The sequence below is a fragment of the Tachysurus fulvidraco genome, chromosome 24 (genome assembly GCF_022655615.1).
Source record: "Tachysurus fulvidraco isolate hzauxx_2018 chromosome 24, HZAU_PFXX_2.0, whole genome shotgun sequence".
Classification (NCBI taxonomy): Eukaryota; Metazoa; Chordata; class Actinopteri; order Siluriformes; family Bagridae; genus Tachysurus; species Tachysurus fulvidraco.
The window spans coordinates 15,176,203-15,197,959 of NC_062541.1; the positions used below are offsets into that span (position 1 = coordinate 15,176,203).

Below are 21,757 nucleotides of genomic sequence, written 5' to 3' on the forward strand. Positions count from 1 at the left end.
TGAATTTGCTGTTATGTTTTTTTTCTTTAGCCGTCATGTAGTCAAATTTGTTGTTGTTTTTTTAGTGTTTCCAAGTTTTCTGTCATGTTTCTTAATTTGCCAAGTTTTTTTGCTTTGCTGTGCCATTTTCTGATCAGCTGCCTTAATTGTGCTATATTTGTGTTGTTTTACCTTAAATTTATTGCTGTGTTTTATAGTTTACTTTGATAATACGTTTTTCCGCTCAGTTGAAATCTAATATGGCCGCAGATAATATGAGTTGGTTTGTAGTCAGCTGGGAAGGTTTTTAAACATTGATTCAACTGGAAACGTTCTTTCCGATCTGCCAACCCTGATATCTAGATAAACATTTCCTCTGCCAGTGAGTAAATATAGTCACCGCCTCATTCTGAATAATGCATCAGCGTTCAGAGATAATTCATTTCCTCGCACTGATCTGCAATGAACTGAATCACACTGAAGTGTCCTTAAACTACACAAACTCATTTTAGCTCTGTTTAATTTTCGTATGAATCTTTTATGAACGCGGTGACTTATAAACCGGCATATAACTACAAAGTCCTCTCCAAAACAGGTCTAAATGTACAGTATTAACAGTGATACAGTGATTTCTGCATTGTAGTTTACTTTGTTTTTGTCTTTAACCTGTTATCGCACACGAACGATCGGACGAAATTGTATACAAAACAAAAAGTGATACAGCTCCCACATACTTTAACACACAGGGGTGAGCCTGGTCTCATTGGAAAGAAGTGATTCTCTAGTTTCAGATACAAGTGTCAGATTGATTCTAGGCCTTACCGACACAAAGTTACAGAGGCTAGAATGGAAAATTTTGATTTTCGCCTGAGGTTTTTAATTTATCTTATTTCTCTGGAACATGTTAGGTAACATTTAACACCTGAGGGTCATAGCCACATGTCTTGGCTTTCACCAAAAAAAAATCAAGTCAAAAGACCCAAAAATGGCTTCAATAAAACTATTTTTCTACGGACATGTCCATCCGGTCATGTGTTTCTTGTTTACTTGTTTACTGTATAACTTTGAATTAAAAGACTGCATGCTCAGTTTAAATGGCCAGAAACCAGCACAGCCTCTCTCTCTACTATTCTGCTGTGTAAAGAGGCCTGTAACCTGACACCCTGAGCTGTGAGAGTGTGAAAAGTTCAAGGATTGCGCAATAAACCCATCGCGCACGATTTTCGCGCAGAAGCCAGCATTAGAGAGGCGGGTCGTGGCATACCGTTGGAATCGTCTCCTTATTGGCTAAAGAGCTGTATAGGTCCCGGCCAATTTCATTGCTATTGGAAGGAGTAATTGTCAGTCAAGGGAGGGTTCCCAAAAACGATGTCTGACCTCATTGGCTTCTCAGCCGTCTATCTCTGCAATACAAGCACCGATTGGCTTAAGTGAGGGCTTGTTTGATTCGTTACGCCCTGGGCTATAAATATGACGTAAATTTAGAATTTTTGAATACCCCAATGAGAAGTTAGAGCCGAAACAAAGATGGTGGCGCACCACTGTTTCCAATTTTTCGGAATATTTGCGGCGCGACCAGAGCGTTTTGGATTAAAAGGCTTACAGATTTCAGTTCCTTGGACCTGTGTGGATTTTTGTGGAATATTTGTTTTGGAATATATTACCCCAGTGAAGAAAGGGATGCGTCTAAAGGTAAGGAAAAACTGGTCTAGCGCCACCTAGGTCAGTTTACTCCCAAAATTTTTTTCTAAGAGTATGACGGCTATGAATCATATTATGCTTTGTGCGTGGGCTTAAAAAAATATTGAGAGTATAAACTTTACTAGAAACATAAGTTTTTTCGTGTTTTTAGAGGATTTAATGCTTAAAAGTTACAATGAAATTATGCAGCTTCAGCCCCTAGCGGTAGTGTTCCACAGGTGGAACGGTGTTCAATAACATTAAACACAAACTATTGTATAGAATGTCTCTTTACAGTGTAGCTGTAATTTCCATTCACTAGAACTCAACCCCTGTTCCAGCATGTTCCATGTTCCATTGGAGTGTCCAGTTGGCTATGTATTAACAGTGAACTTAAAATGTTTATTTACATAAACAAACAAAGAAACAATCAAATAAATAAATACAGTAAGTATCCCGTTCACATTCCTGATCCTCAAAGCAGGAATTCTCAAAACAAATCCATACCATTTCTTCACACCATACTTAAATTCTCAAAATGGGTGTGTTTTTAACGCTTAAAGTTTCTTCTTCATGATGTTTCACTTAACTTTTTTTTTTTTTTTTTACTAATTCAGTGCCTTACAGGAATTCCACAGAGCTGTGTCTGCCATCTGCTTCTCCATGGGGTTTAATAGCTACATGCTGTTAAAGCTAGCATTAGCATAGGGTTCATGTCCAACTTTTTCCCGTCAACTGTCTGTACATCCAATCAAATTAAGACGCCTGCACACTGCAAATATGTGGTCTGATTCATGTTTTGCAACAAAATGTGATTTCATTGCTTGTAGTAAATTTAATTTGACAAGTTTCTTAATTACCAGATTGAATGATGTAGAGTGAGCGTGATCGATTCATATGATTTTAACGTTAAACCAGTTGTAGTGTGAAATCTTACAAGAGCTTTAACTCTGATTGGAATTCAGCTCAATATGAGCTTGCTGTTTGATTTTAGTAATGGCTTGGAAAGTCCATGCTTACATCCTACTGGATGTACAAAAATTAATTGTGTTAAAGTTACTCAGTTCAATCACATGGAACTGATGTAGACGTTGGATTAATTCAATTCAACAAGTTTTTTTTTTTTAGTGTAGCAGTGAATACAAACCTGACCTGGCATATACGTCCATCCTTTTTTTCACATTCAGGCACAAGAACTAAAATGTAATCATTGCTTTAATAGCAGGATTTTCTGCACCTTCCCCTGCTGTAATGAGCTGTAATATTGGTGGAGTTAGGAAGCAGGAATATGTTTGTGTTGCAATGCCCACATTTTACAATTCAATTCAATTCTTTTGAACTTCAGAAACCCAAACTGAACGAACGTTTTTTGTTTCATTGCAAACACCCTGAAGTGTAGAACATTTTAAAATGCAAATAGCACCAATGCCTACGAGCAGCAAAGCTCCTCAGGCCTGAAGTCACCATTCAAATCTACATGGATTCTGTAGGACCTTTGGATTCCATTAGAAAGTCATTTATACCCATGACTGATCACAACTCACAAAAGTGTTCACAAAATGTCAAATAGGAATCATGTAGAAACTCTGCACTGTATGGTAAGCACATTTTTCTAGCACATTTTTTGGCTCTCTGTGCTGCCCAGGTCAGCAATTTCAGACCTAGCATCCGATGTTACATTTGCCTTGAGTAATGAGTGAAGATTATTGTGCCGATATAGTTTTTTGGACATCAGGTATGTCCTGGGAAGCTCAAACAAAATGAATAGAAAGGTGATGAATTTTTGGAAATGGAACAAATAAGAGAATTATATTTTTCCTAGACTTTGGCAATCAAGGAACTTGTTAGGCTCCTTGGTTAAATCCACTGTTCAATTAAATAGAGTACTGTAGTATTTATCCATCCAGCATTTGTTGACACAAGGTATTGGAAAAATATTAGAGGAGAGAGTGTGTGGTTTTTGAGTGGAAGCTTTTACAATCAAGCAGATGGAAGAACACAACAAAACATTAGCATTTTGAAATTTGGCAACTGAAAACATGTGCCCATTTTTTTCAACACATAGATGTAAAACAACATGATCAAAGCATGAAATTTCACTGTGTGAGGAAACCGAACTTAGCCGACTAAACTAGACTGGCTGTTTTTAGCAGCACAACTTGATCTTTGCAGGCAGATAGCCAAGGCTGAACAGAATTTTGGCAAAAACCAGACTTTTTCTTTGGCTGTTTTTTCCGGGCCGGGATTCATTCCAATTAAATCATGCCATTATATTACACAGAGTTTTTTCTATTCAAAGATGATTAGCCATGAGGTTATAATCATGGGGTTATAATTCTCCTGAGCCCATAAGTTGCCAGCAGCTTAAATTTAAGTTGAGAGAGAAGTCATCTCACCCATTTCACAATAATACACATTATACGTACAACATTTTCTTAAGCTGATGTATTCGGTAATGGCGATGAATTCTTGTTCATATTCTGTGGCAGACTTTGTGGTATACTTGTAAATTATTTTCGCATGTGCTGCAGATTATATGATGCACCTGATACTCTTATGCTAATCTTCTGATACAGTATTTCTCCTATTAGTGAGCACTAATTTTCACTTAGAGCCCAAGAATTCTTTAATTAATTAATTAATTCATTCATTCATTTCCTACCGCTTATCCGAACTTCTCGGGTCACGGGGAGCCTGTGCCTATCTCAGGCGTCATCGGGCATCGAGGCAGGATACACCCTGGACGGAGTGCCAACCCATCACAGGACACACACACACTTTCATTCACTCACACACTCTGGAAATCAACCTACCATGCATGTCTTTGGACGGGGGGAGGAAACCGGAGTACCCGGAGGAAACCCCCGAGGCACGGGTAGAACATGCAAACTCCACACACACAAGGCGGAAGCGGGAATCGAACCCCAACCCTGGAGGTGTAAGGCAAACGTGCTAACCACTAAGCCACTGTGATGGGTTGGCAATCCGTCCAGGATGTAGTTTGTAGTTTGAGTCCAGAGTATTTTTTGTTTTTCCCTAGCCTACTAAGGGCTGTATATTCATAGCAATGTTCCAAAAAACAAAAAAAAACAAATTGTTTTTTCATACAATTGTTTTTATCCCCAAAGTAAATGGTGATATATATCAAGCCCATTTCTGCTCTCTGTTGTGCCATAAAGCATCTAAAGCATCTAAAATTTAAAGTTGTTCTCTTCACTATTTAAATTCGATTCATTTTATTTGCATAGAACTTTTAAACAATGGAAATTGCTAAAATGAGGTTTAAAATTAAATTAATATATATTGACGGTGGTGAGAAAAAGCTCCCTGAGATGATATAAGAAAGAAACCTTGAGAGGAACCAGACTCAGAAGGGAACCTCATCCTCATTTGGGTGACACTGAACAGTAAATAATGTAAATGTAAATAATATTCTTTCTACAATAGTTTATAGTCAAGTAGAATTTTGCAACCAAGAGCTCCTGATGAAGTAACAGGTTTGTAGTTTCTGAGCTCATTATAGACTTAACACTAATTCCTTACTGCCGAAGTCCTGAAATGTTCGATGGTGAAGACCCAAGCACAAAGCTGACCACCGCATTAGCAGTTCAACGATGGCGTGATAGTCTCCAAGTGGTTCTGTCTATGACAGGCCCATGGGTCAAAGTCTGTGAGTGGGAGTGTGAAAAAAGAGAGAGACAAAAAAGAGAGAGAAAAATAATAGGTATGCCTGTGATCATGTGATGGTTAAAGACAATGTACATTATGTTCAATGTGCAGACAGGGACTCCGGCAAGTGTAGCTATGACAATATAACTAAAAGATAGAGCCAGAACGTGACACAGACATGACATAAAGTGTCCAACTACTACTCAGTCAGTACAGCTGAGTGACTTGTGAGAGTGGTAAGGTGTCAGCATCCAGACATTCCAGTTAACCAAGCACTCTATGAACCATGAACTCTCAAGATCTGCTCTTTTACTAAGAAAATTATACACAGAAATCTAATGTTCATGTGTTTTCAGCCTGGACTTAAATCTCTGCCCCATGCTGTAGCCTTTACTACTTGAGGTACAACCAAATAGATCCACCTTTTGATCAAAGTAGGTGTGGCTCAGGTCACTTAAATACTGTTGCACGATACCATTCAGTGCTTTATATAAAATTTGACCGGGAGCCAGTGCAGCATGAATAAGATAGGAAAGAAGTGTTCATATCTTCTGGTTCTAGTTAGGACACTAGACTCCAGCTGCTGCGTTCTACAAACTGGAATTACTGTAGTTAATTCTCCTACATTCATTCATTCATTCATTCATTCACTCATTCATTCATTCATTCATTCATTCATTTTCTACCGCTACCTCGGGTCACAGGGAGCCTCAGGTGTCATCTCGGGTGTCATCGGGCACCAAGGCAGGATACACCCTGGACGGAGTGCCAACCCATCGCAGGGCACACACACACACTCTCATTCACTCACACACTCCAGACAAAAAAGCATCACAATAATTCAACGTAAAGGTTTCCATATTTCCTATATTAGCAATATTTCTGAGATGAAAGAAGTGATATTATCTACGAGTTTCAAACAAGTGACCGGAGTCAATAATAACATAATAACAATAACAATAATAACCGAGGTCTTTTACAGCTGAATTAAAAAGAATGACAATGCAGAGTTACTTTGTGATCAGAAAGCTTAGTTCTGGTTGCACTAAAATTCTGTGTAAGCTTATCCTAACAGAGGGAAAAACACATATCTCACAGTATAAGCCAACAGAGTCCTGGCTTATTTTATTATCAGACTTGCGGCGATAAAATAATTAATTTGTTTATACTGATTGAAAAAGCATACATAGGGCCCAAATTGATTGCTGGTACAGGGGGCTGTGGCTTCTACCATTCCATCATTAATTTTCAGTGGTGATTTAAGGGCTGTGTCCCAAACTTACTATACATACCAGTGTTCTAACTAGTGCTGGTTCCCAGAATATCAAAGTCTACTAAAGGCACCAGAGCATTTTTATATTTAGCTCCCAATCATTGGAATAGCCTTCCTTGGGGGCTCAGACACACTCTCCCATTGTAAACGTAGATTAAAGACCTATTTCTTTAGTCAGGCGTACACACAATACATCCCATATAACCACATAATCTTGTGCTCTAGTAAATCTGATCAAATGCACATAATCATCTAGTGCTTGCTAATATTATTAACAGCAGCTATGCTAATTTCTCAACACTTTTTCTCTTTTTTCCATCCCATCCGAGGCATCCAGAGATTGTACCAGCTTCAGTTGTGTTCCATGTCATAGAGATTTCAGACCTTCATTGAGATGAGGCCAATCCTCTGAGCATCTTAAGGTTTGGATTTCACTTCATAAAGTTTTCGGACATTCTAAGAGGAGATGGCAACCACATGTGGTATTTGAGGACAACAACCTGCTCATCAATACACAATTGTCAGACTGTACATTTATAATCACACCCTCCAGTGTCACCCAAATGAGGATGAGGTTCACTTTTGAGTCTGTTTCCTCTCAAGGTTTCTTCCTCTTCCATCTAATGGAGTTTTTCCTCCACACAGTCATCTCAGTCGCCTCAGTCTTGTTCATCTGGGATAAATACAAACACATTTAAATACAAGTCTTATATTAATCTTAAACTTTTGTATAATATTAATCTTTGTATAATAATAAACTTTTTATTCTATATTTCTTATGTTCTGTAAAGCTGCTTTGAGACAAAGTCCATTGTTAAAAGCGCTATACAAATAATTTTCAATTGAATTGAATTAAATAGAGTGACAAGATAATACAGCCTTTATGATGAAAAGTAATCTTCAATGGTGTACAAACCTGGCAGACAATATAATACACTACTTTGCAGTTTGGCATTCGATCTGAAACCGAAGCTGAAGCAACCATTAAAACCATTATCCACTTTATTTATTTATTTAATCATAATCAGCTCCTGAGCCACTGCAGTGAAAACATGCTGCCATTTGAAAGGATAAACTTTTTTATTGCAAGACTAGCCGACATCGATGCACTTCAACGACGCCGTTTTATGCGTTTATGCACCAGAGTTTCCCGCCAGATGAGAGACATCCCGAAGACAAATGATATGTTTTGGGGGTTTTTTTCCATTAGATAGACGTGTGCATTTTCCAGGTGGAGATGGTTGTCTGAAAGGGTTTATTTTAGAGTTGGATTTATAAGAACTGAATAAATGATGGATGAAACTTTTCGCGTGAGCAATAACAACAATATGTTGTTTTATAAAGCAATTGGTAGTTGCTTTGTCTTTGTGCTTTTATTAGACAGACTTATGATTTGCAGACATGGTTGCCTTAAATAGTTACTATCCATCCATCCTTCCATTCATCCATCCATTTTTCTGTAGCATTTGGAATCTCATAGACCCGTGCACAAGGTGGGGGACTCAAGACAGGGCACAATCAGAAACACACACACACACACACACACACACACACACACACACACACACACACACACACTTCGGAGATGCCAATCAGCCTACAAGGCATGTCTTTGGACAGAGCGAGGAATCCCCAGAAACATGGGGAGACCTAGCAAACTTCACACACAGGGTGGAGGTGGGAATCGAATCCCTAGTGCTGGGGGTGTGAGGTAAACATGCTAACCACTAAAGATGTTAGAGATTCCATGGAGGAAAATGTACATGGTTCTAGTTAGACTAAGTCAGCCCAGAAACTTTGCTAACATCATTTCTTCTCTTATTACTCACAGTAACAGCACACTGCTAGTATTATCACCAAACACGGTTACTGGCAGTTGTGTTTGAGTGGTGTCACTAAGAGAACTGCATTAGGCTTATGTTCTGTGGGGAGCGACAGCGTGATTTGGTCTTTACAGGCCATTTTTCTTTGGGAATACTGTAATATACCCAGGTGGTGTACCAGCTACTAAATACAATTTACAGTTAAAGGAGTGGTGTGAAACTTGGATAGGTCGTTGTGACCCCCCTTTAGGAATTAGTGTATACAGTATGACAACATTACCCCAGATGACGGCACACGAGGCAACATTTATCTGCTCAATTATTAAATGATATTGCATTGATGGGCAGCCATGATCACTTCCAAGATAATTAAAAGAGAAAGATTTAGAGGCTGTAGGCTCTGATGTTCCCTCTTGACTACTGTACCTAAAGAAAGGAGTTATAAACTATAGCACAGGAATTAAAAGGGATAGGACTCTAATTAATAATTTGATGGAAAGGTCTATTAAGTGCTGTCTCAAGAAGTGAAGCAGACAAAAGCTGACTTATCATTAAACTCTTGTATGATCTGGTGTACAAGCCATCATGCAGTGGGCCCAGAGCTCATTTTGAAACTGATGATTCATTATTAGGTCCACACAATTCCCCAAAACCGGAATGTGTTAAACTGATTTAATAACATTTCATACAGACCGTGGAACAGCAGCAGGAACAGACCGAAATGGTTATGTAGTTAGAACACCATTTAGGAAAGGTGAAGGGAGAAACACATTGCTTTTGAATGCGTAAGACTAGAGAACGCTCAACAGAATCTAAACAACGGTTACAAGGATATTATCCACAACAATCTCAGACCGAAACTAAGAGAAAGCTGCTGAGGGATAAAATAACCTGTGCCTGCTACTCTAATAAGATAAAACGAAATTATTTTCTTCAGACTTTGCAGTCTTAATTGTATAACTTGCCTTCAGTAGTGGTTTCCATGGTAACCAGAAGTTATGGACAGATTTAAACAAAAGAGAAAAGAGTCGCCTAAGCAATTACTGTATAATTCTGTTTAATGTCATAATGTCTATAAATTCTTTTAAATCTTGGCTAAAAGTCTTTCATTCATGAAAGCTTTCTGTTCATGTGCTTTAAGATGCAAAACAACAACAACACCAATAATAATAATACTAAGAAGAAGAATAAGAATAAGAATAATGATAAAACCTGCAATTTAAATTTAAAAGAAGAAACGTTAAAGTTTAAGTTATTTATTTATTTATTTTTTATAAATAAAGTTATGAATTTTTCTCCATGTAAAACACACATCCCTACAATCAATACCCAGTCAAGCCTTTAACACAGAGGATAAAATCCCTGAGCTTATATTTACATTTACATTTATGATGCACATCTCTTACCTAGATCAACTTACAGAAGCACTTTGTCACAAGCTTATGCTAGTTCACTAGTTCAGGGACTAAGAGTTTAAAACCCTGTTGGGAATGTTAGTGCAGTTTGAAAAAACACATCACACAGATTTAAAAATGCATAAATAAATATTAAGTGGCCATTTAAGCACTTAATGAAGAGGTAGGTGGTTTCACACTGGGGACTTCTGCTGTAGTCAGAAACTAAGTGTGGTCTTTCCTGGCATCTAGAAAGCCTGGTTTCAGACTCACTTGTGTCACATTTGTGTTCATCTTACACATGCACATGGAGAACAAAACTCTACTGACTCACCATAAAACACACATGCAGGTCACTTTACTTCCTGAGCAAGTGCGAACACATGACGACCTTCAACGCATCTGTTTCAGACTAAATTGCCAGTGTGAAGGCTCCTATTTGAAGATTCAGCTGTTTAAACAGCAATAAGAAGCTCGTTTTTAACATCTTGGTTGTCAGAAGAGGAGTCTCGCTGATTAAATTCAGTGCTAGACAATCAGGAGCATGGTGCAGAGTGAGGTGTGGTAAGTATGTTAATGCGGGTAGGTACTAGTCTGTTTTGGCTTTGTGGCCAGAATCAGGGTTATCAATGGAGTGGCGTAGGAGAACTTAATAATAAGCCATTGAGGAGGTTGAAAACAAGCCTTGCAGCTTCATTTCTGATCCAACTAAGCTTGGATAGTGAGAGACGAGTTCCTGCTAGGAACAAGTTTTTTCTCAGAAATCCAGTCTTAATAAAACACCCAGGGAGTGAAAAAGCACCAGAATGAGCTCTGTGGATAGGAAGGACCGGATCCTCCTAATGTTGTAGAGAAGAAACCTATATAAGTGAGTCAGTTTGGAACATGGAGGACAGTTGGTTGTCCATGGTTACCCCAAGGTTGTGTTGCAGTGACAGATGGTGATATCTAACAGTTGTCTAGGGAGCTCATGAGATCTTGACATCTCCGCATCTCCAGGGATGTATGGCAGCTATGAATTGCTAAAATTTAGTTTCAGCTGATGAGCTGCCATTCATGATCAGATGTCTGCCAGACATGCTGAGACCTGTGCATACACATGAGGAAGAGTGCATGAGAAAACAAGAGGAGGAGTTGTGTCATCAGGGAAGCAGTGGTATGAAATTGGCATGAAATCTTCTCCTATACCATCTAACAAGGATGGAGAACTATTAAGACCACATGCAGCACACTGTATATTATTGATTATTTCTTTACACTTTTAGGTTTAGGTGGATCGGTTATTATCGGTTGATGGTTTCAGCTGAGGAAATCATTTGGCTCACATGAATTTACGATGTGTTGTTTGGGGAACATTAACTTATTCAAAGCCATTAACAGATAAAGACTAACAACAGGGAAAAACAATGGAAAAGTCAGTGCATAATACAGCAAAAACTAGACAACTGGTCAAAAACAAAACAGAATCAAATCAACAACGCGGACAATACAAAGCCACGTGCAAAGTGCAGGGAATAAATAGGAAGGGTAATTAGGGTCAGGTGAGAACGAGCGGGAAACAGACGCCCCCTAATGTTCCGGAGGGAATCTTCAAACAAGATCCTGACATTAATATCCATTACACAGATTAAGATGGAAAATTCACTGAATAGAAAAACATTGAAGTTGATTATTTAAATTTACAATATTACAATTTTTCTCTGAGAAACCGTATTACTTAGAATTGTATGTTATTTTTCATTTAATGATTAAAAAGATAAATAACAGCAGCATATTTTTCATACCTTTATTTTAATTACCTTATAAATATAACTTTGTAATTGTATATCAGTTTCATTATACAGTATATTATGTGTTCACACCGTATGGAATTATATAGAGTGTAAAAACAATGCAGGTTTTATGGATGTGTGTGTTTCATCATGCTCAGCTCCTCTGCATTGATGCACTCGTTTTAATGGACGCTGTAGATCATGTGTATTTAAATAGTCTAAGTCTCATATTATGCTGAAATGCACTGTAGTGATCTACTGAAATGTTGATGATTGGAAGGCTGAGGATATTAAATAAGACTTTTTATTAAATAAGAATGTAAAAATCCAAAGCAAAAACAATAAACTAAAGTCTCCTAGTTCTAGTGATCTTAGAAAAATGGTCCTCATAATTAAATGTTTTTTTTATAAAAACAAAACAAAAAAAAAACAACAAAAAAACATAATAGGCAAAGTTTCTAGCCCTTCAAAAAAAAAAAAAAAAAAAAAGAGAAAACGACAACAACAACAAAATGATTCATAGATTCATAGGCAGATGCAGGTACAGACTTTTATCGTGAAAGGTGTAAAAAGAGCAGTGTCTTTTTGGAGTTTCTAATAATTCTTGCTGTATGTTATACTTTTTTTTTTTTTTTTACAGTTTTCTCTCTATCTTCAAAAACACTGAAAGTTCAAAGCACTGTTGTTTTTTATTGTATGATTAAGGTTCAAGCCTCAGCAGTGCCAAGCTCCCACTGTTGGGCCCTTGAGCAAGGCCCTTAACCCTATCTGCTTAAGTGGTGCTGTATCATGTCTGACGTTGTGCTTAAAGTTGGGATGCATGAAGAAAGAATTTCACTGTTTTGAAATGTAAATGTAACAAAAATATTGAATAAAATAAATAAATCTTCTATTCTACATGCAGTAAGTATTTCTTGACTCCATATTTGTAGTCGCACCGTAATTACACCTCTCGTAGAACCAGATAGTAAGACTTACAAACGTTAACTGTCCTTTTAGACGATTAGCTAACATGTATTGATTTTATCTGGGTTTTAATTGTCTATATAACCTGTATATAATTAGGCATTGTGTGATCTCATGTTTATTAATTCTTAATTCTTTATTTTTTAACTCTTTATTTTTATTTAATTTATTCCGTTCATTGAGAGGATACTAGGACAATGAAGTATCTTTAGTAGATAACATGGTGCTATAAATTCGAGGAGTACCATAACCTGGACAAGGACTTCAAATTATACTAATATGAAGCTGCAGTCAGATACTTTAAGAACTCATTCATTCATTCATTTTCTACCGCTTATCCGAACTACTCGGGTCACGGCGAGCCTGTGCCTATCTGTGCCAACCCATCGCAGGGCACACACACACTCTCATTCACTCACGCAATCACACACTAGGGGCAAATTTCCAGAGATGCCAATCAAATTACCATGCATGTCTTTGGACCGGGGGAGGAAACCGGAGTACCCGGAGGAAACCCCCGAGGCACGGGGAGAACATGCAAACTCCACACACACAAGGCAGAGGCGGGAATCGAACCCCCAACAATGGAGGTGTGAGGCAACCGTGCTAACCATTAAGCCACCGTGCCCCCCTACTTTAAGAACTATAAGTTATTAATATATTACAATTAAATTAGCTAATAAACCCACTCTTGAGCTGCCACATTTAACAGACAACAAACTACATTTGGGTCAGAATATTCTGGCGCTGTTTTATATTTGGCTTTATACAGTATATGCAAATATAATACTCTTGTAATACCTCTGCATTTTCTTATACTGCATTTCCACACGGGTTTGCTTGTTGAAGCAGGTCTACAGTTCTGTGGCTGTGTTTTCACTCGTCCCTTTTGGGAAACGCCGCATTGTTTCAAATACAAGCCAGTTTTTATTTTCTTCTAGCAAATCCAATCTGCCACAGAGGGATTACACGTTTTTTTTTTTTCTGTTCAGCTCTTTTATCCGAAGTTGCACTAAATTATACAATTAATCAATGCCAAGACCTACAAGGGTCAGGGCTATTTAGCAGTGAAGTGGTGTGCAGCTTTGAGATCCATCTATACAATACAATACAACCTATTGCCTGGCCAAGTGTCATGGAGAGGATTGAATTTATTTAAAATTTAAATTCTTTTCAATTTATTCTGGGTCAGGATCATGTAAAAGGGTCCAAAGAGAGCACGTATCATCTGATCCGTAGAGGTTTCTGTTTGCCTGCTTCATGATCCTTTTATTCTTTGATTTTAATCTCATCGTATCGTTATAGAGAACAATAACAATCCTCTTGATAAATCGATTTATATGCTTGGGAAATATATTCTTTCATTCATTCATTTTCTACCGCTTATCCGAACTTCTCGGGTCACGGGGAGCCTGTGCCTATCTCAGGCGTCATCGGGCATCAAGGCAGGATACATCCTGGACGGAGTGCCAACCCATCGCAGGGCACACACACACTCTCATTCACTCACACACTCTCACACTACGGACAATTTTCCAGAGATGCCAATCAACCTACCATGCATGTCTTTGGACCGGGGGAGGAAACCGGAGTACCCCGAGGAAACCCCCGAGGCACGGGGTGAACTTTCAAACTCCAGACACTCAAGGAGGAGACGGGAATCGAATCCCCAACCCTGGAGGTGTGAGGCGAACGTGCTAACCACTAAGCCACAGTGCTCCTTGAGAAATATATTAAAAAAAAACAGTCAGAAAGCATGTGCTAATATTTCAGAGACAGTGCTCAAGTTCTGTGGAAATAAATGATCTAAACTCGTGCCTTGCGGTAGGCCGATCCTGACAAGAGCTGAACAGCTAATCTGAAGGCTCTGTCTTTGTTGGAGAAAGATTGGAAAAGATAATTAGTGCTTGTGTATAGAATAAAAGAGAGCGGATAGAAGTCAAAGCAGCGCGGACTGCTGAGAGTGAAGGAAAGAAGGATTCGACAGGAAACGCCGGTCAGTCGGTCGGTTTGACACGTTTTCCTACTCCGTCATGCTTCGACTGCAAAATGAGCAGCTGAAGAGGAGTGAAGTGGGCATGCATTTGTCAAAGGTAGCTGCATTAATGTTGAGAATGTTTTGAAGTAATTACCCATCTCGCTTTAAACGCCACGACCTTTTATCGGCACGCATCCATTAACTGTCTCTCTCTGAATAGAAAGCGTAGGAAGTAAACTGATTTTTGTACTGTTTCATCTCCCAAAGAAATTGTATTTCTGCCCTTTAGGGAGGGTGGAAGTGATGTGCAGTTGTTTATTTTGTGTAGGTGTAGGTTTGTTAGAATGTTTTTATATAGGCCCACGCCATGGTTTTTACAGGTTGATAGAATGAATCAGCAACAAAGCTGAGGTGTTTACAGGATGTTTAAAACTCATTTGAATGAAGAAAGATATTTACACACATTGTTGATGGATGTAATAGGAGTGTGGTCCGTTTAATCTTCGGCAATTTAACTCTAATAAACTCAATAACATCTTATGTTTCTCATTAGGATCTCAAGAAAATTTGAATATTTTAACAGGACTAGATACCTGATAGCACTTTTTGTACCACAATACATTTGCTTTTTATAAGAAATTCTTGCTTTTGGGAAAGTTTTGTTCACCGATAATGAAGTTTCCCCACAAGACAAAGTGTTTGAAAACAAATGATTGAAAAATAATTAAATACAGAGATGAAATTCTGACACACGTTCTGACGTTGACAGTAAAATGTATCGGTCACATACACAATCATCCACAGTAAAGACATGCAGGTTTTGACTGTCTGGGTCAAAATCCAGGAGAATAAAAGTAGAATAGAATTACAATAAAAACATCATGTAAGTGTACTGGTAATAAAAAAAATAAATATATAGAAGGTATAAAAATATAGCATAGAATAACATGCACATATATATATATATATATATATATATATATATATATATATATATATATATATATATATATATATATATATATATATATATACGTATATATATATATATATATATACGTATATATATATATACGTATATATATATATATATATATATACGTATATATATATATATATATATATATATATATATATATATCTGATGGTCATTAATCTTAAATCATAAAGTTTAATGATGTATTATATATTGTATGAAAGCTGACTAAATCTAAAGAGCAATTTAATAAACGCAAGTTAAAGATACGCATCTCTATGGAGGTTGTAATGTTTTCTCACCATAGGTTTCATATTATTTCTATTTCTGTTTCTATTTCTACAGTTTCATCCCCATGTGCAAAAACATGCCGGTAGGCGACTGGCTACGGTAAACAGGTTACATTAAATATGTAAGTGTGTGTTTGTGTGTGTGTGTGTGTGTGTGTGTGTGCGTGTGTGTGTGTGTGTGTGTGTGTGTGTGTGTGTGTGTGTGTGTGTGTGCGTGCATGGGATCATCATATATTTTATACACCTTTCTGAATTAAATCTTACACTTGTTCTGACATTAATAGTTCTTTAAACTTAAAAGGAAAAAATATTTTATGTGACTTTATAAATAAAAATTGGCTAGAGGAGTTTACACAGACAAAGCCAAGCACTAATAGTTAATCCAGGTTACCAAGGAAACCAATAAAAAAACAAGAAAATAAAGGTTGAAACAAACTATATCACCCTGCATTTTTGTGGCCATAAACCAAACTAGATAAAATGGGATCCAGTGATTAAAGGTACTTCAGGGATTATAGGATAGTTTAACCCTTCTTTTTTTTTTTTTACCAGTAAATTGGCAATCTATAAATTGACTTATGGGACATTTTCATTCAGTATAATGGACTGAATGATGTTCTGGCTTTGAGCTTTGATAACTTTACACAGAATTTTTAATGGGTGAAGGTAAACACCTTCACATTTTAGATCATTATGAACAAACACTTGGAGCATCTCAGAGAGCAGCAATGGGTTTGATATCAACATTTACTATAGAAGATAGAAACAATTGTTTTGTTTTTTTGGAACTTTTCTATGAATATATTGCCCCTAGTAGAATAGGTAGTTATGAAAGTCTACATATTCTTGAGTATGATACATTAACCACCACTGTGACACTGTGTTGAACATGGACACAACTAAAATACGCCTCTGGTCAAAAAGCTCTTTCTCATGACAAGTGTGTGTGTGTGTGTGTGTGTGTGTGTGTGTGTGTGTGTGTGTGTGTGTGTGTGTGTCATCCAGGACGACTCCAGTTCCACCCTGACCATCACCAACAAAAAACAAATAAACATAGGTCTTTTCATCAGCCCTTGATACAGAGCAACAGAAAATAATTTAAGTAAAAGCAAATATTAATTAATCCAGTTATAAATCATTTTCTGTTGGTGTGTATCAGCTGTGTATAGTCAGACCATGGAGGGAAACATACAGCATACACTCGAAAGTCAGATCTCTATAATCTGGTAATGTCCATTTAAGAAAGCACTACAATTACTGGCTGTCATTGTTGACATTTGTGCCAGAAATGCTTGAGCCAGCAGGTTTTTAATTTAGCAGCCCGAGTAAAATTGCGTCCACTGAAAATCTACAGCTTTCCTACAACGATAACCACTGTCCGTTTTATCTTTGAGTGGAAAACTGCTGTAAATCCACGTCAGTCTGGATTAGGCCTAAATATATATTTACATATTAAATGAGGCCTAAATAATATAATAATAGAATCGTTTAGGCCTAAATCTACATATTTATTTTTCTGGGTATGTCAACCCAATTACAATTAAGTGAGTACAACGATTGTTTTAACGTTTCTTATCAGACACTCGCACCTGCTCTTCTGCTAAAAAGAAAGAGAGAAAAACCCAAAGAAGAATGGATCAACTTTCTATTCATTCCAGTTCATAAAAGCCAAGGCATGTGGTGAAAAGTTATTGACATGCCTTTGTCTTTAACTGTTGCAGAGAAAGAGCAAGAGTCATGTGTCTGCATATCGAAGTGAAGAGTTTAATCTAAAAAAAAAAAAGCACTGGAGAAATGCAGCTTCCTTTTAGGCTTTTGATTGACGGTTCTGAAAGACGACACGACTGACTATAACAAAAATTATTAATTCAAAATCTAGCTGCTTGGATTTATTCTGAATTTGACTCATTCTTCAATCAATACGGTGGAATTTTATGATTTACTGTAGCAATATAGCATTAGCTTGGATACAGTGTTTGGTGAAAGTATCCAGAACTTTTCAATATATAGGTTAGTGTCACAACCAGGAAGGAAGGAGCCAGACCCTTATGCAGGATAGCTTCAAATGAATGGGGTTTAATAAACAATGAAGACAAAAGACAGAAAAAGACGATAACTAAACAATACAAATGACGACACTTAACAATGACTAAACATAATGAAGGGTAAACGTAACTAATGATTCCGTGCTGCCATCAGCAATGCGGCTCACTCCAATATAAAAGACAATGATGACACAATATGGATCAGGTGTGGAGACAGGGAGGAGCAGACGAAGGCGGGGCAGACACGTGACGAGGAAGATAAACAAAAGGCATGTGGCCAAAAGTCCGGGCTGAGTCCTGACAGTTATAGTTATATATAGTTATAGTAGCAATTACATAGAGATTGACATCCTTGGCTGAATAGTTTGCAATTGTAATGAGGTGATCTCAATAGAATCGGGAAAGATCACTGAGTTTTTAGAAAATGAATCTAAACACATGAATCATGAAGACAAGACGTCTGGGATAATAATCTTTAAAAGAATCAATTAATAATAGAAAAAGCCACTCTTTGAATACCATACAGTATAAAATAAATGGAAACAATATGGAACAAATGCAACATCCTTGAGGAAGCTATTGACCAAAAGTAAGTGACTGGGTTTGGAGTACATAGAAGCATCAAGAGCCCGGTGAATGTAAGTGTAGGTTCAGACTACACTTCAGGTATCCAGGTGGATTAGCTAATGCTCTGAACCAAGAAGTGGCAATAATCAGGCAATAACCTATACAGGGATATAGGAACATGTGACATGGACTGTGTTCTTTCACCATTTGCAATATTGCTCTCTGGAGTTTAAGTGCAAAGGAGGCAGATAATGCATGATGCTAGTCTACTGATAGTGATAAACCAGAGACTGATTGAGCTGACAAAGCCTACAAATAACACACACAACACTTGAACTTGTGAACTGTTTGAACGGTTTGTTTGTTTGTTTGTTTATTTATTTATTTATTTATTCATTCATTCATTCATTCATTCATTTATTTATTTGTTTATTTTTTTTTAAATAAATCTTCTGATTGAATTTTTGTCTGATTTGAAAGCCACAATGATTATAGCACAATTTATCAATCAAGAACACACACGCACACACACGCACATACGCACGCAGGCGCGCGCACACACACACGCACACACACACACACACACACACACACACACACACACACACACACACACACACACACACACACACACACCGTTTGATGAGAATTTGTGTTAAAAACCAATAAACTCCACAAATAAACATTTGTATTCTGAGTTCTTCTAGAGTTCTTCTTCTTAACCCTAACCACACAGGTCTACATATTAAACCCGTATCACAGATCTTACACTCCTTTACAAAATTCACACATCTATTTTCACATAAAAAGTAAAGACTTCTGGAAACACTTTTTTGACAGAATGCAAAGGGGCTATTATGCCCATCAAAGCTTAGTACGCCTAATTAAACCTGTCAATCATTTCAAAAACCAAAAAAAAAAACCTAAATGCAGTCTTTCGTGCTTCACTGTTAATAAAATCCTGCAGCGCTTTTCAAAAACGGCTTAAATGTCCAGAACTTCTGTACAAAAACTAGACTATTTTGGCCAGCGTTTTTTTTTTTTGTAGAAATAAGCCAAATTCTGTCTTCTTTGCAAAGAAAAAAATTGGGGTCCAATTAAAGAATAAATGAAAGATATCAGACTGACATGATATTTTGTGAAATAATGGTGTCTTAAATCATACTGTAAATAAACTGACTTTCTTTAGTGTGTAATGCATTGAGCTTCTCACAATGGAATTAAATTCTCAATTCTCATAATAATGGGAGGTGGCTTAGTGGTTAGCACATTCGCCTCACACCTCCAGGGTTGGAGGTTCGATCCCTGCCTCCGCCTTGTGTGTGTGGAGTTTGCATGCTCTCCCCGTGCCTTGGGGGTTTCCTCCGGGTAATTCGGTTTCCTCCCCAGGTCCAAAGATATGCATGGTAGGTTGATTGGCATCTCTGGAAAATTGTCCGTAGTGTGTGAGTGTGTGTGTGTGACTGAATGAGTGTGTGTGTGTGCCCTGTGATGGGTTGCCACTCCGTCCAGGGTGTATCCTGCCTCGATGCCCGATGACGCCTGAGATAGTCACAGGCTCCCCATGACCCATGAATGAATGAATGAATTCTCATAATAAAGCTATAAAAAATGTTTATAATGATAACGTCACTGATCTTTATAGATAAAGATAGAAATTGTCTGTATTTTGTCTTGCGGCTTAAACCTGCATTACCCGGTCGTCATTTCTCACAATAGCTCTTGTGTCCTCTTTAGTATTTTATGCATGTGTTTTATATGAAGCTAAAAACATCCAACTGCCATTCATCTAAAACCGAAATGAAACGTCAACTGTAATCAGCACAATGTGAGACTATTGAGAAACGCATTAATATGGAGAATTTCTCTTGCTGAGTGTATTTGTACGCTCCAGTAGCCAGCACTTAGACTGAGTTATGTGTAGCACCAAAGCACTGTATTTGTCTTTTTTTTTTTTTTTAGTTCAATATGCATTTAGATGTAAATGCCTTGTCAAGGATGATATTATTGGGAGCTTGATGAATGCTTTGTTTGGAATTTTTTTTTTTATATTTGTGACAAAATTGAAATGAGCTCCGCTTTTATTACAGCATAGGAGGTGCAATAAGAGTCAAATCTGATAAAAAGGTTTTCGAATCGGGGTAGAAAATGCTTAATAGCACTTTCCTATAAGATGACTAAAACCTCAACTTCACTACGAGATTTTTCATAAACAGTTTGTACATTTGAGAGCAGAAACATATTTCTTTCCAAGTCGTATGTACTATAAATGCTATCCAAATGGTAATGGTGTACACTGCCCATATTTTTTTACATGTTCCTTCCAGGCATTTATGTTGAGTCCATTTCAGAAATAGTTTGTGTTTATGGCTTCACTTATATAATATCCTATTTTCGAGCAAATGACCCAAAGAAATCTGAACTTTCCATTTAGTGTCGTCCTCACAAAGCCCAAACACTATTTATAAACCTAAGCCTGAGGATGCGTCTGGAGACTGAAAAGCTTCAGCTGTGCTCGGTTTAGATTTGATCAAATTGATCATGAAGCATGGTGTTTCATTTTCACTTCCTTAGCTCAATCAGGATATATTTTCCCCAAGTCAGTGTCCATTCACCCGAGTCTGGGTGACACAGTCCATAAGCGCAATACTTTCCTACTTTATGTGTAAAACTGTTGATGTGTGTCATCCCTCGGATGTCCTTTAGTTTAGTACACTATAATCTGTGTGAAATCATTTGAAATGACTCGTCCCTAAATTCGTACGCATGGGTCTTAAATTATTATGCACCCATTGGTAATCTTTATCTGTGACCTTGATTGCAACGGCTTCCTTTTAATTCTTGCTCGAAGTTAAAGCCGCTGGCATCAGGAAGGTATCCAAGTGTTGTCAAAGGATGTAATTAACAAAAAAGCATTTATACATAACCTCACCTCTGACTTTAACCCTATGATTAAATGTAAGTATAGCTTAGAGGGTTCGTGGATCTGAGGCATTATTATTGAACTGTGCACTGTGGGCTGTTTCATGGTGTGTTAAGATCAGACAATGAGTGAACTATGACTTGTTCACTGGCACCATGGATTTTTGCATCATTTCGACTTTAGTACATAACAAATATCTAATTAAAACACTTCATGTTTCATGAGCTGACCTTTCTAAAAACTTTATATGAAAGTGTATATTGTAGGCATGAATATTGTAGGCTGAAGCAAGCTAATAGATATGTACCAAGAATTTGATGCTACTGATGCAGCCAAAGGCAACAACAAACAGCGACAAGCTTTGCTGAGGCCGATCCAACCGCTAATCACAATCTAGCCTTTATTCATGAACTCAGTTCTTG

General features: G+C 37.4%; 1 long non-coding RNA gene across 1 annotated transcript in view; it reads left to right on the top strand.

The window, feature by feature from the left end:
* Positions 1-1,590: 1,590 nt before the first annotated feature.
* Positions 1,591-21,757, top strand: part of LOC113660375 — a 32,008-nt gene continuing 11,841 nt past the window's right edge. Inside the window, exon 1 of the long non-coding RNA XR_003444792.2 lies at positions 1,591-1,671. This is a non-coding gene — a long non-coding RNA (uncharacterized LOC113660375). The remainder of the gene's footprint in view (positions 1,672-21,757) is intronic.